Below are 14,538 nucleotides of genomic sequence, written 5' to 3' on the forward strand. Positions count from 1 at the left end.
CACAACACAAAGGTCCTGGGGACCTTTAAAAAGTGACTTAAGAAGTCATTCTGCACAGCTCCCCCCCCCCCCCGAAGATGTCCTTAGGACACATTATTTCAGCTCAAGGCATCTTTTTTTAAAAAAACAACAACCCAACGCTTCTACGTGCATCTTTTCCCCCCCTTAAGGCTCCTGCAAGGCATCCCCTACCTGACTGTGCAAAATGCAGAACCCAGGAAGCATCTTATTTTTACCACCTGACCATTTGTTCTCTGGTCAGTTTCACCCTCTGCTCCCTCCCTCCATTTGCTGAAGGTTGCCCCAGGACATTGGTGTTACAGGCTCTGATTCTGGGTGCTTTTTCAGCCTGAAAAGTACATAGTTGTACTCAGCACTTCCTGCCGATCCCGACAATTCATAGTTTCCCTTTTTTCCCTCTTTAGTCTTTTCTTTAGTTTTCTCCTACTGCACAGAAAAACTTAAGATGGTCTGTGGAGGGCAGGTCTCCCCAATGCTTCTCAATGGGAGGTAACACAGTGCTCTGAGTTGCTAAGGTTCTCTTGTTTATGTCTGCATAACTGTGAAGACAGCCCCTCAAAAATAAGAACATAAGAACATAAGAACTAGCCTGCTGGATCAGACCAGAGTCCATCTAGTCCAGCACTCTGCTACTCGCAGTGGCCCACCAGGTGCCTTTGGGAGCTCACATGCACGATGTGAAAGCAATGGCCTTCTGCTGCTGCTGCTCCTGAGCACCTGGTCTGCTAAGGCATTTGCAATCTGAGATCAAGGAAGATCAAGATTGGTAGCCATAGATCGACTTCTCCTCCATAAATCTGTCCAAACCCTTTTTAAAGCTAATAATAATTTTAAAATAATTTTAAAAGGAAAGCTATATATTGCTGGAATTGGCAGAATGAGCTGAGTACAGCTACATATTTTTCAGGCTGGAAAGGGCCCCAGGATCGGAGCCTGCAGAGCAAATGTCCTGGGGCTACCTTCAGAAAATGAAAGCAGGGAGAATCCCATCACCAGCACGCAAAATGTCGGGCGCAATCAGAAAGTAAAACTGACCAGAGAGTGAAACTGTCAGACAGGAAAAATCCTCTTACCCCCTTTGACACCTTTGCTGTCCAGAACCAAACCAGCTGCCTCCTCTGTTAAGATGTCCCCTTGACATTTTGGGCGTGAAGAGTGAAAAGAAGCAGTCATCTCTTATTAAAATGTCCCACAGATGTCTTTTTTGTGCCATACAGAACAGACCTAGGATAATTTGGGACAGAAAAAGGGAAGGCTTAAGAACACAATGATCTATATTGAGACTTGAGGGATGTAAAAAAAAGGGGGGGGAGAACAAACTTTCAATGGACAAACAGAGGTACTCAAAAATCCATCTTCTGGAGACATTTCCCAATGAAGGAGTTTTTAGCTCTATGACCAAGTCCATGAATAATGTCAGAGCTCAAACCAATAACAATTTTTTATTCAAAAATCTTAAACCAGGGGGATTTGAAATAATCTGTTTTTGTCAAAGCTAAATATACAGCAAAACTAAAAAGCAGTTTAGAACAGACAGCTAATTGCCAGGCTCCAAGGATTATTAACCCAATTCAGTTGCCCCAGGTCCTGATGCAATAATACCAGAAATACTTAAATCCTCACCCGAGTGGTGGGCTACAACTCTGGCTTCCTTATTTACCCATGTAAATAACACGGGCCGCATCCCAAAGGTGTGGCTGGCGTCTATAGTTGTCCCAATCTACAAAAAGGGTGATATTACAAATCCTTCAAACTATCAGTCCCTATAGTTTCCATTATTATTATCTGTAAGTGGCAAAGTATATGCAAAACTACTGCTTGGGAGAGTGGAAGATTGGGTCAAGCAAGCAGAAGTAATAGGACCGGAGCAAATTGGATTCACTAAAAATAAATCAACACTGGATCATGTAACAGTTTTAGCACACTTAGCTAACAAAAGTATAACTCATAATAACCGTAAACTGTTTGCAGCCTTCCTGGATTTAAAAGGGGCATTTGACTCCATATCTAGAGCCCTACTGTGGAGAAAATTGACGGCAAGCACACATGGGATCCCAGGACTACTGTTTCTTATAAACATCAGCTACACACTTCTGCACTAGCTGCAGAATAAGAGACGCGAAAGAATAAAGGATCACTACAGAAAAAATATCATCACAACCAGAGGGGTCAAACAAGGCTGTACATTGGCCCCCCCACTTTGTTCGCTAATATATTCCTTAGTGATCTAGTGCCAACCCCTCCAGAAGGCCACAATGGGCATGTTCCCCAACTCCAAGCACTAAACACGCGTTCACCAAGTATTGCATATGCTGATGATCACCGTTTTTCTTTTCCATTACACTAAAGTTGGTCTCTTTCACTGCCTCTTTAAATTGCTGTGCTTGGAATATTGTAAGAGGAACTTAACTGGTAATTAACTATGAAAAACTAAAATAATGGCTCTTCGCTTAGAAGACCCCCTTAGTCATACACATGCGGACCATCAATAACAGACCCATATAGAACAAGTTAACCAATTCAAATATTTGGGCATAACTCTTTACTAGAAGCAACCTTAATTGGGCAGTACATAGGAAATTAGCACCGCTGCAGCTAACAACAGTGCCCTTAGCAATTCAAATGCTTTTTTTTCACTGTAATAATTACCGTAGTATACCATCCGCATTGAAGGTGTTCAATGCTAAATGCTGCTCTCAGCTCCTCTATGGAGCACCTATTTGGATCGGAGCTTATAAAACAAAAAAATATAAACACAGCTCCTAGTCCTTGGGCTTTCTTTCCACAAAAATTAAGTGGGCTTACCAAATTGTGCAAGTGCTTTCATATGCAGCCCTATATGTTTAGAACTCGGCAAATATCATATGCCCACCATTTATGCCTCGGTTGAGAACCTGTCATAGATACTGGCTACTGCATCCACCATATCTGCAGGATCTACTCCAGTTTGTTACACTCTCAGTGCTTTTCCGGAATTATGCAAAATTCTAGGTGGTTGAAACTATAGTTGAGGGAAAAATCAACTTTTGGCTTTTCATTAGAGTCGTTAGTCCTCTCTTTCCCTATCAGAAGCATATAGCTGCTTGAAAAACTAACTGCTTTATTAGAACAAGAGTATCGTAGGGATATGATAACAGTTGCGAGAAAAACGTGGTTCCCCTGACCCTGCTTTATTATTCCAATTCGGAACAAGGACACATGGCTACAATTATTTACAGTGATTGGCCAATACCAACCCTAAAATTAAGAAGAGCTTTAACACTGGCCAGATTCACCTAATGCCTTCTATGCTACTCTCTATGGCAGATATCAACAAATTGATAAACAGAGGAGGCTGGTGTCCATGCAATATGGGTCAGGTGGTGGAGACACTCTGATCATACCCTCTTTCATTGTGTAAGGTTTGCAAAAATCCTCCTCAGAATGTCACAATCTGCACTTTCTATCCCATTTCTGTATTACATAATCTTAACTGATGCTCCTAAGATACCTATGCTTTTTGAACAACATGGGATCCCACAGTGTGTGAGAATGTAGCAAAAAATTTCTTGCTAACAATAATAGACGTAAGTCTAGATGAATACCAACCAATGTCTATGTATTATGACCACATATAGCCAGCAGTAATTTTGCTAGCTTCTGTCAGTATCCGATGACGTTTAAGTGAGTTAACTTAGCTGAAGGAATGTCCTATAGTTACAGAAGGACCATGTATATATTTTAGTATTTAGTATTTTAGTACCAGCGTCTATAATTGTGAGCAATAACGGGCAAATTTTGTATGCTGATTTTGTATGTTTATTTTATGCCAATAAAGGCTTGTGACTAAAAAAAAACCCAATTCAGTTTGCAACCAACACTCCAGTTAGAAATTTAGGAGCATACGTCATTTGATGAAGAAAATGAATTAAGGGAAGATTGCAAGAGTCATTTATCAGCTGAATCCAAGGGCCACTCTAAAAAGTAAAATAGGAATAATTTTCACACTAAAAACCTGAATTGCTCCAAGAATATAATGTCCCTCACCTGGCAATACCTGCAAATTACCTTCAATACAAAGTCTATTTTTATTCAGCATAGCCTTTTTGATGAAACAACCAATTCAAAATGTGAGAAAAAAAGGATCTCATGATATATGAACTCTTTCACGTTGAATCTGAATACCATCAATAGACACCTGATACACAGAAGGATTCCATTTCTTATAAAATAGTAACACGTTGCATTTTCCATTCAAATTAACCACACCAATCTTCTGCTTTCTCTGCAAATAAAAACCAAACAGATGAGCACTCAACACTACCTTTGGTCTTTTGGCTATCTTTTCCACAACAACCACCAAGCCCAATCCACATAAGCCCAGCAGAACGAAGACCCCTTTACCAAATGCCACACAAGCCGGTGAAAACTGCCTCCTCCCCCCTTTCCCTCCTGTTCCTCGCAGAACTTTCCAAGCAACCCTTCAGATGTTTAACTGCTGCTATCTAGAAATTCTGAATAAAACATGTCCATACTTGGGCAAGCGCATGCCAAACCACAAAAGCAGCCTGATCACTCCTGCTCCATGCAAAGCTTTTCAAGCAGGTTCAGAACCAACTCTCCAGATTTTTAATGTGGTAGAGCCATTACTTTACTTCTATACATAATACCTGATCCAAAAGGGGCAGTTAATAGCAGTTCAATGTCTCTTAGAGGGCACAGCAAGCACATGCTTAAGTTCTGATTCCACTGATTCCAATGCTGGAGACTGTACTGAACAGTATTGTCCAATAAAGTTTTTAAACGCACAAACACCATCAGAAAAGCCTCTTCCTAAATTGAACTGGAAAGTTGGAGCTCTGATCATGCTTCTGAGAAACCTCAACACAGAATGAGGTCTATGCATGGAAAAAGGTAATAAAGAACTAAAATCTGATTTGATGATTACAGAAGTATTAACTGTTTCAGCATCTGGTAAAAATTGTTTTTATTCCACAAATTGAGCTTGCACCTACTAATACTGGCCTTCCATTTACTTTAAGAAGATGAGAATTTCCTGTAAAGCTTGCTTTTGCTGTGACCATTAATAAATCTCAAGGTGAAACTCTGCAGAAAGCAGGTATGTATTTCCATGAACCAGTCTTTAACCATGGACAACTTGATATCGCATTGTCAAGAGTCTGACACTTTGCAGATATGAAAGTTCAAATTATTCATTGACCGGAGCAAGGTGAATTACTTCCCGATTCTGACAAAATCTTTACAAAATACATTGTATAGGAAGAAATATTTCAGTGTTGATGATGAATTTAGAGACATTCTGGCTCCCCGCTATGCCTGCTGCCAACAATTTTCCAGGGCCTGGTGGACAATGGGTTTTATTGCTATTATTGCATTGTTAATTAGTTGCCCTTCATTTGTATTTCCTTGACCTTCAAATACTTATCCCAGAAAAACATCCTTGACTTTGTTACCTTCTTTCATTAATAGCATGATGACCGGTAGTCTTGGCTTAAGACTATTTGTATTAGCAGTCGCTGCGATTTTTCTTGGCATGTACAAGCCAACAACTTTTAATCCTTTCTTAAGAACAGACAGTTATGAAATCAGTAGCCCCAAATTCATTTGCTATGTGAAGCACCTACCCGATTCTAGCACAGAGAATTTCACTTTGCATTTCAGTGGAGTTCTTCCACCCCAATTGCATACACTTCAAACACAGCATGAAATCAGCTTTCCCCTATTCATGAGTTAACAGAGACATGGTAAAAAGCCAGGCCGCCAACACGGATTTCTATGCCCAGATCACAAATGATAATTCAGTTTCGACTACCTCTTTTTTTAAAAAAAAAAACACCCCTCTCTACTGAGTCACATCAAAGCTTCCAAGAAATCTTAAATTAACTCTCTTATTAAGTGTCTGACAGCGTTTCATCATGGGGGCATCACTCAAGAAACAGAACAGATGATTAACTCTGCCAATTTGCAAGATGGTTTATTTAAATAAATGCATTGTTCTAACTCGTGACACCACTGACATTCAAACTCCATGCAATCCCAGTATAAACTTCGGTGTCCCACAACACCTACCTTCAATGCAAGGTAAGCACACCACCTGCTAACCGTGTCCTCTGACTTAGAGGAGTCATCTCAGCCAGAGAGGAATTCTTCTCCTGCTGCTGTGGTGGCGAATCTTTGGCACTCCAGATGATATGGACTACAATTTCCATCAAGGGCTGATGGGAATTGTAGTCCATGACATCTGGAGTGCCAAAGGTTCGCCACCACTGTACTGCTTTGTGGTGATGGTGATGGTGGATTTTTAATAACATTCTAAAGCTATAACATTTTAATGGGGTTTTTATAATGTACTCTTGATATTGTAAGCCACCTTGAGAAAGGCAACTAATAAATGTTTCAAATGTATATGTTTGTCTTATATCCTGCCCTTTCCTGTCTGAAGATGGGATCAGGGCAGCTTACAAATACAACATTCTCATACCAAAATAAACATCTATACACCAATAAAATCACTTCAGTTGAAATACCCCTGGTGCCTATTTTTACGACATCTCTCAACTCAATGGCTGACCAATCCAGGAGGAGGGAATAACCAAATAAATAAGGAGCTGTCTGGACAACCAAGACTAAGAAGTCGCTACAATTAAATGGTATTTAGACCCATTCATGGAGGATAAGTCCATGATTGGTTATTGACCATAGTGACTAAAAAGAAATTCCACATTCAGGGCCAATAAACCCTAAATACCAGAACTGGGGAGCAACATCGGGTCCAGTTCTGTCTGTTGCCCAGTCTGTGGCCAATCTGTTGTAGAACAAGATGTTGAACTATACAGATCACTTATCTAATCCAACATAGTTCTTCTATTCAGCTGCACACACACACACTTCTCTTTTACTCACAGGTATGGCTCGGGTAGATTTCAGATTCTGAGTGCCCAGTCGCTTATCTGGTGATGTCTTAAATCCTTGCCTGGCTCATTTTTTAACACCTGCAAAGGAATTTGGAGAGAAGACACTTTAAAGATGTCTGTACCACATAATGAAGAACGATAGTTCATCAGAACCTGGGTGACTCTAGTTTTTCTCCCAAGAAACTTGGTGCAATTTCCCCAACATCTACCCCCACAAGGAGTTTCGAATTGTCTCCCAGTCATCTTTCCTTCCCCATAACAGAAACCTTGTGAGACATGTGGGGCTGAGAGAGCTCTGAGAAAACTGTGACTGGCCCAAAGTCACCTAGCAGGCTTCATGTAGAGGAATGGGGAAACAAAACCAATTCATCAGATAAGAGTCTGCCACTCATGCGGAGGAGCGAAGAATCAAACCCAGTTCTCCAAATTAGCATCTGGCACAAAGAGAACAACAAACGGCACATTTTTCTGTTGGAGGAATCACTTTTCAAACATCCCAAAGCTAAAAAAGACAGGAGGAACAAAATGCAGAGTGGAACAAACCCTTGCAACCATAAAGGGATGGAACTGGGGCAAAAGTGACACGTGTGTTCATTCTGTGGCACTAAAGACATCTTGCCGTAATGTGCCTCTGAAGGTTCCTCTGGCATTTCATAACAAGGGCTAAACATAAAGCCTTCATTCTGGTCATTGTCCCAACCCCATTCTCCCCAGGTGACAACAGTTATGTGAATGGACCCAATTTCCTAGCTTCATCCAGGTGGGTTTAAGCATGAATGACAACACCATGGGCTGAGTCTATGACTAAGGGGCTTCCCTCCAATAACCTGGCATTTTTGCTGTGTCAAGTAATGCATTATTGACAGAGTTTATATCATGTGATCAGCTTCTCTGTTTACGCAATATTGTCTTTCTGATTCTCTGAGGCTGCCACAAATCACACAGATATTCCGTAGATTCATTTAATATCCCTTTAGGGCTGTTTCTGTACTTAGATAAGAATTCTATAACAGACCCCAAACTTCAAATTGTGGTTGTGTACAGTTTCTATTAACCTTCAGAGACGACCTCCTTTATCTATAAGCCCACCATTTATTTTGTGCAGGTTTACCTGTCATTTTCGACTCACTTCTTATTCACTGTTCTATCTCATTCATCATAGTTAGTTTTGCTTTAGTATTCAATACGCAGCGGAATGCCTCCAATGCTAGGCACTGTCCACAGGACTTCTTTGGAACAAACAGTTTGTGAATTATAGTGTTTCTGGAGAGAACAGGCTCTAAAGTCATGGGCAGAAAAATACAATTATTAACTGATGAAGGATGCTTGTGGGAGGGGAGGTGTCATGGCATAGCCCAATCTCACCTGATCTCAGAAGCTAAACAGGGTGGATAGGTGACCACCAAGGCTCTGCAGAGGAAGGCAATGACAAACCACCTCAGCTTCTAGTTGCTCTAAGAGCCCCTTGCTGGGATCCCTGTAAGTCAGTTGCGACTTGATAGAAGTTAACACAAATACAGAAGGATACTTTAATTGTTTGATCCAGCACATTTATACCCCAGCTTTCATCCAAACTGGATTGTTAGTGGCTTACCACCAGTGGTGGGATTTAGCAGGTTTGCACCACTTCGGCAGAACCGGTTGTTAAAATAGTGCGTGTAAACAACCAGTTGTTAAATTATTTGAATCCCACCACTGCTTACCATGTTTTAAAAATATTATACAAAATAAAAGGGCAACGAGGATGATTGAGGGACTAGAGCACCTTCCTTATGAGGAGAGGCTGCAGCGTTTGGGGCTCCTTAGTTTGGAGAGGAGACGTCTGAGGGGGGATATGATTGAAGTCTATACAATTATGCATGGGGTAGAAAATGTTGACAGAGAGAAATTTTTCTCTCTTTCTCACAATACTAGAACCAGGGGGCATCCATTGAAAATGCTGGGGGGAAGAATTAGGAATAATAAAAGGAAACACTTCTTCACGCAACGTGTGATTGGTGTTTGGAATATGCTGCCACAGAAGGTGGTGATGGCCACTAACCTGGATAGCTTTAAAAGGGGCTTGGACAGATTTGTGGAGGAGAAGTCGATCTATGGCTACCAATCTTGATCCTCTTTAATCTGAGACTGCAAATGCCTTAACAGACCAGGTGCTTGGGAGCAACAGCTGCAGAAGGCCATTGCTTTCACATCCTGCATGTGACCTCCAAATGGCACCTGGTGGGCCACTGCGAGTAGCAGAGAGCTGGACTAGATGGACTCTGGTCTGATCCAGCTGGCTTGTTCTTATGTTCTTAAAAGAATACCTAAAGAAAACCACTAGCATTGCATATGGTTAAAGTAAAAGCCGTGTACTCCCATGAAGTATCCACAACGTTTCACATGTGAAAAGCCTGCTAAGTGGGACCTTGCTACGATTTTGCTGGAAGATGGGTACTGAGTGGCTCACAACCTTGCTCCTGTATTACTTGCCTTGAAAACTCTATGAGGTTACATGTAAGTTGACTGCAATTTGAGGTGATTCTTTCCACGACCATTCTGGAAGGTCTTGCCACGGAAAACTTGTGTGTTCTTGGAAAACCAGTAAGTTCTTCTCACTTTTGCAATACATTCATTTGGAGGAGAATGCCAGGAGTGGTTTTAATGGCCGGCAACTGAAGCAGCTGAGAAGAAGGTTAGAACACCACTAAAATTTGCCTAAGATGTGTACATGAAATAAACACATCATGTCAGAGAATCAACAAGCAGGGAGAAAATATAAAAGAAGAGACAATGGCTGTTTTCGCACGGGCGGAAAACAGCGCCTAGGGATGGTTAAAACACCATCTCTGGGGCGCTGGGCGGAAACAGCCCCAAATAGTAAAATTAATAAAATCTGCTTAACCCTTTTTGCGGTGCAATTTTGTGTCATGACTCAATTTTTTTTTGGCCACATTCTCAATTATATCAATAAAAAGAGAACTCTGAGAGTGTCAGGAGTATTTATTTAATTGATCAGAACAGGACTCAAATCCATATCTATAAACGCGAAATACCACTGACTGACTCACTGACTGACTCATCAACAGAACTCAAAAACCACCGAAGCCACACACATAAAATTTGGCACACCGGTTCCTTACGTACTCCAGGTGCTCACTAAGAAAGGATTTCCCAAAATTTTCACTTCCACTCGAGTTATTACACATTTACTTTTTTCACTGCTCATCTCTGGCCATCTGCATGAACATTCTAAGGGCAAACCAGCCCCTGAGGCCACAGACAGAAAGGTTGCATGAACATTCTAAGGGTGACAGTTAAACACAGCCAGCTTCATGTCCTTCACCAACTGCACTCTACCACCGCCCTCCACAACGCACATGAACCTATTTGAAAACAAACCCATCAGTCCACAAACAGGCTGTGAGGAAATATGCTGCATGTCACCCCAAAGTTCACAAACAGGCTGCAAAAAAGTATGCTGAATGTCACTTGGAAGTTAACAGACAGGCTGTGAAAAAGTGCTCCTCCACCCACCCCCACGTTAACAACACCACTACAGCCAAATACTATCAACATACATTACAAACCACACTATCACCTTGGACTACTAAACATTTGTCGGGTTTTGCATATGGACATCAGATTGATTATTGCTCTCAGCCTCCAATCACCCTGTGCTTAATGTCGTGCTCTGAAGTGGCGGGATGAGTCCCCAGGAAAGTGCTGCAGAGAGCCTGTGATGATGTATGCGTAGCGAAGCATGGGTGCCCTGCTAGTATTTAAATATTTACCATGCATATCTACATAGAACAAGCAGCTGAATAATTTGTTTGGAAAAGAATGTCAGGAGAGGGCTTAATGGCCATACAGGTGAGAACACTGTCATTTAAAACATTAAAAATGTGCCTCAGATATGCCTCAGATTATATGCAGGTATAGAATTAAGGGTTTCGGACACCTGCTTGTAAGTCCCACCAAAAATACAAATTTATTGTTTGGCGGGGCTTACAAGCAAACCAGTAGCATTGTGCCGTGTGTGTGTCTATAAATGTGTGTGTGTGTGTGTGTGTGTGTGTGTTGGCAAGTCACAGCTGACTTGTGGCAACCCCTTGGGGTTTTCAAGGCAAGAGACATTCTGAGGTGGATCATCAGTTCTTGCCCCTGGGTAAGCTGAGAGAATTCTGGGAGAACTTTGAGTTGCCCAAGGTCGCCCGGCAGGTTTCATCTGGAAGAGTGGGGAATTGAACCCAGTTTTCCAGATTAGAGTCTGCCGCTCTCAACCATTATACCCTGCTGGTGCTCGGCACTGTGTCACAGACGAACAAAATGTGTTCTGTTGGTTCCATGCTTTCACCATTCAGTGCTGCCTCTGGGCACATGATCTACACCCCAGACTAGTCTGGCCCCTCCCTTGGGCCAGACTCTGATCCTAGGTGTGTCCCACCCTTTCCCAGATGTGTCTACCAAGGGATGGGTAGCAATCCTAATTCCATATCATCAGGAAACAGTGGGTGAAGACATGGGCATGCCTAGGTGATACCACTTGCTGACTATGGCATTAGACAGGGTATTTTCAATGGGAAAAAAGCAAAGCACAGAAAAATATACATGGCACTTTCAAATAAATTTTGCTCCATGGAAATTATCTAAAGGTGCAAGAAGATTTTAGATCTAATAAGAGACATACAATTATTGGAGCATTATCCATTTTTCCAGAGACAAAATCTAGTCAAGATCTCTGGCCCTCCATGGTGGATCCAGCTACAACAGCAACCCAACCAATTTGCAAACCCTTTGCATTAGTTTGGTTCCTCCTGAAGCTGACATTTGATTCAACTCAGCCTGATTTAATTCATGACTCCTCATTGCTAATGAGTCTTTAGAGACTTTTTGAAGTACGTCAATTATTTCCACTCTAACTTTCATAACAACAACCCCCCCCCCCCGAAAAAAAGAGCAAGAGAGAAAAATAAGGTCACCTTGTTTCTTCATTAATGAACAGTAACATCAACATTTAAAGGAAGCAAAAGACTGCATGGTGAGATCTATGTGCAAAAAAAAAACAGAAGAAAAAATACAGCTTGACGATGTGGCTTATAGAAAAGGCTACTGCTCATGCATAGCATAAGGCCCAAGGGCATCTGTATCCAATTATTCTCCCTGGGAAATAAAGAGTCTCTTGATAAAAGGAAGATTCTACAAAATGTCAAAATGTGCCAAGAGTCTCATCCCATGAATGAAATAAAGCTATTCTCTCTCTCTCTGAGTGTTTCCCACTTACCTTCTGCTGCGCGCTACTGTAGCCAAGTAGCGCGGGGTCCCCCGGCACTCCCCACTACAGGGGCAGCAACAACGCAGCCACCCCAATGCTGTCACGCCCCCTCAGTGCATGTCATTCCTGGCGCTCTTCAAAAAGGCGCCTTTTGACCCCGGGCGCGCATCAGAAATGACCCGCGCTGAGAGTACCGCGCGGCATAGGGGGCTCATGGTAAGTGGGGGAATGCTCTCTCTCGCTCTCGCTCTCGCTCTCTCGCTCTGTGTGTGTGTGTGTGTGTGTCTGTGTGTCTGTGTAAAGGACTGGATTGAGCCATCCACAGTGGTTAAAATTTTTGTCTATTAGAAGCACATATTAGTACATACTATGTCTAATAATACAATCCTAAACATGGTTACAGTCTTCTAAATCTATTGGGATTTGAAGGACATACATTTGCTTATGATAGAAATGCAAGACACCAGCATTACAACATAGTATTATTACAGCTGAGTTTATTAGTATTGGTATTACTATTACTAACTCCAAATAGAGGACTTGAAATGCACTCCCAAAACTATTTAATTATTTTCCTTCCTTCCCAGTAGGGTTGCCAGAATCCCCGGCCACCACCAGTTGCCACATCTAAGTTGGGAAATTCCTAGAGATTTGAGGGAAGAGCCTGGGAAAAACAGGGACCTCAGTGGGGTATAATTCCATAATCCACCCTCCAAAGTTTCCAGGTTCTCCGGGGGAACCGATCTCAGAGATTTAGAGATAGTAGCATAGCTAGGGGGTGGGGGTGGAGCCTCAGGTGCCACATCATAGGGGCTCACTGCAGGGCCACGTCCTCCCTGTCACAATTGTGCCCCAGTCTTAAACTCCAGGGAGTTTTGTGCAGGAGTGCACTTAAATGCTGGTCAGCTGGAGCTCAGGGAGAGGGGAACTGTAATGAATGAGTAAAGTCCAATCAAAAGCAACCGTGTTAAGTTCTTTATTGAGCTGGCATTCTTAGTCAGACACAGGCAATGCGGGAACTAACCCCCAACTCTCAAACAGCCACTTATACGGGCTTCAGACAAGCTCCCGCCAAAAGAAGATAAACAATTCAGGTTCTCACACAGAATCTCACACAGACAGTTTCACACAGGCAAGCGAGCGAAAGCAAGATAACCACAACAGTGAAATTCCCCTTCCCGGGCATCCCGCCAGAAACTCCAGCGGGAACTTTTCCAAGGTTGAACTGCAACCTTACAGGAACCAACATTGTAAACCTAGAGCCCACAGCCCCCATGCTCAGTTGGATCAAGCTCTATGCTGCAGGCTGGAAGCCTGACGTTTAAAGCTGGGTACAAGCCTCACTAAAACCGGGCTCAGATGAACCTTTGCCGCTCCTGACTTCCACATGCAAACTGGTCCCACTCCCGACCTCCATGTGGAGATGGAGGGCAGGGCAATGCCAGCTGGTCCCTGCTATTGACCTCCACATGAATATTGGTGTGGGGCCAGAACACAGCTAGGGGCGGGGGGGTGAGCCCCAGCTGCCATTTTATAAATCTACCCCCCTGTCTGGAGATGAGGTTCAATCAAGGGGATACTCAGTACCATCTCTACCACCCAAAATGCTAAAATATGGTGCATGTGAACTCCATTTCACCCTAATTATTTAAAAAGTCTGAAAATGGCAGTTATGTACATTTAATTAGAAAATAAAACATTAAATGTAGTTCATACCAGAAGCACAAAGCAAATCAAGGCACCTGTAGAATCAAATCTGGCCTTTGGCAACGGCATTGCCTTTTCATCCAGTTGTACAAATGTTCAGGGGATTTCTGCTATCAGTCAGGGACGTGAATCGACGTGAATCGATGCTTTCTAAGTACAAACTGAATTTACATGGTAATGACAAACTAGCTAATGTAAAGGCCTTGACTGAGAAGTAACATTTCTTGAATAGAATGGCAGAGCTATCTCTTCTGAATGGCCTTTGAAACTGGGCATATTTACCTTCCCTCCATGAGGAAAAAAAATGGAATGTTACATCTTGGGAGGACATTGCCAGTATAATATAGTAGTTAAGAACTAGGCGCAGTGGTGTAGGAGGTTAAGAGCTCGTGTATCTAATCTGGAGGAACTGGGTTTGATTCCACGCTCTGCCACCTGGACTGTGGAGGCTTATCTGGGGAATTCAGATTAGCCTGTGCATTCCCACACACGCCAGCTGGGTGACCTTGGGCTAGTCACAGTTCTTCTGAGCTCTCTCAGTCCCACTTACCTCACAGGGTGTTTGTTGTGAGGGGGGAAGGGCAAGGAGATTGTAAGCCCCTTTGAGTCTCCTGCAGGAGAGAAAGGGGGGATATAAATCCA

General features: G+C 42.5%; 1 protein-coding gene across 1 annotated transcript in view; it reads right to left on the minus strand.

Annotated features, from left to right (window-relative positions):
- Positions 1–14,538, minus strand: part of CDH12 (cadherin 12) — a 966,930-nt gene that overhangs the window by 835,106 nt on the left and 117,286 nt on the right. Inside the window, exon 2 of the mRNA XM_048507175.1 lies at positions 6,925–7,013. The gene's annotated coding sequence lies outside the window, so the exon portion shown is untranslated. The remainder of the gene's footprint in view (positions 1–6,924; positions 7,014–14,538) is intronic.

The sequence above is a fragment of the Sphaerodactylus townsendi genome, linkage group LG09 (assembly GCF_021028975.2).
Source record: "Sphaerodactylus townsendi isolate TG3544 linkage group LG09, MPM_Stown_v2.3, whole genome shotgun sequence".
Classification (NCBI taxonomy): Eukaryota; Metazoa; Chordata; class Lepidosauria; order Squamata; family Sphaerodactylidae; genus Sphaerodactylus; species Sphaerodactylus townsendi.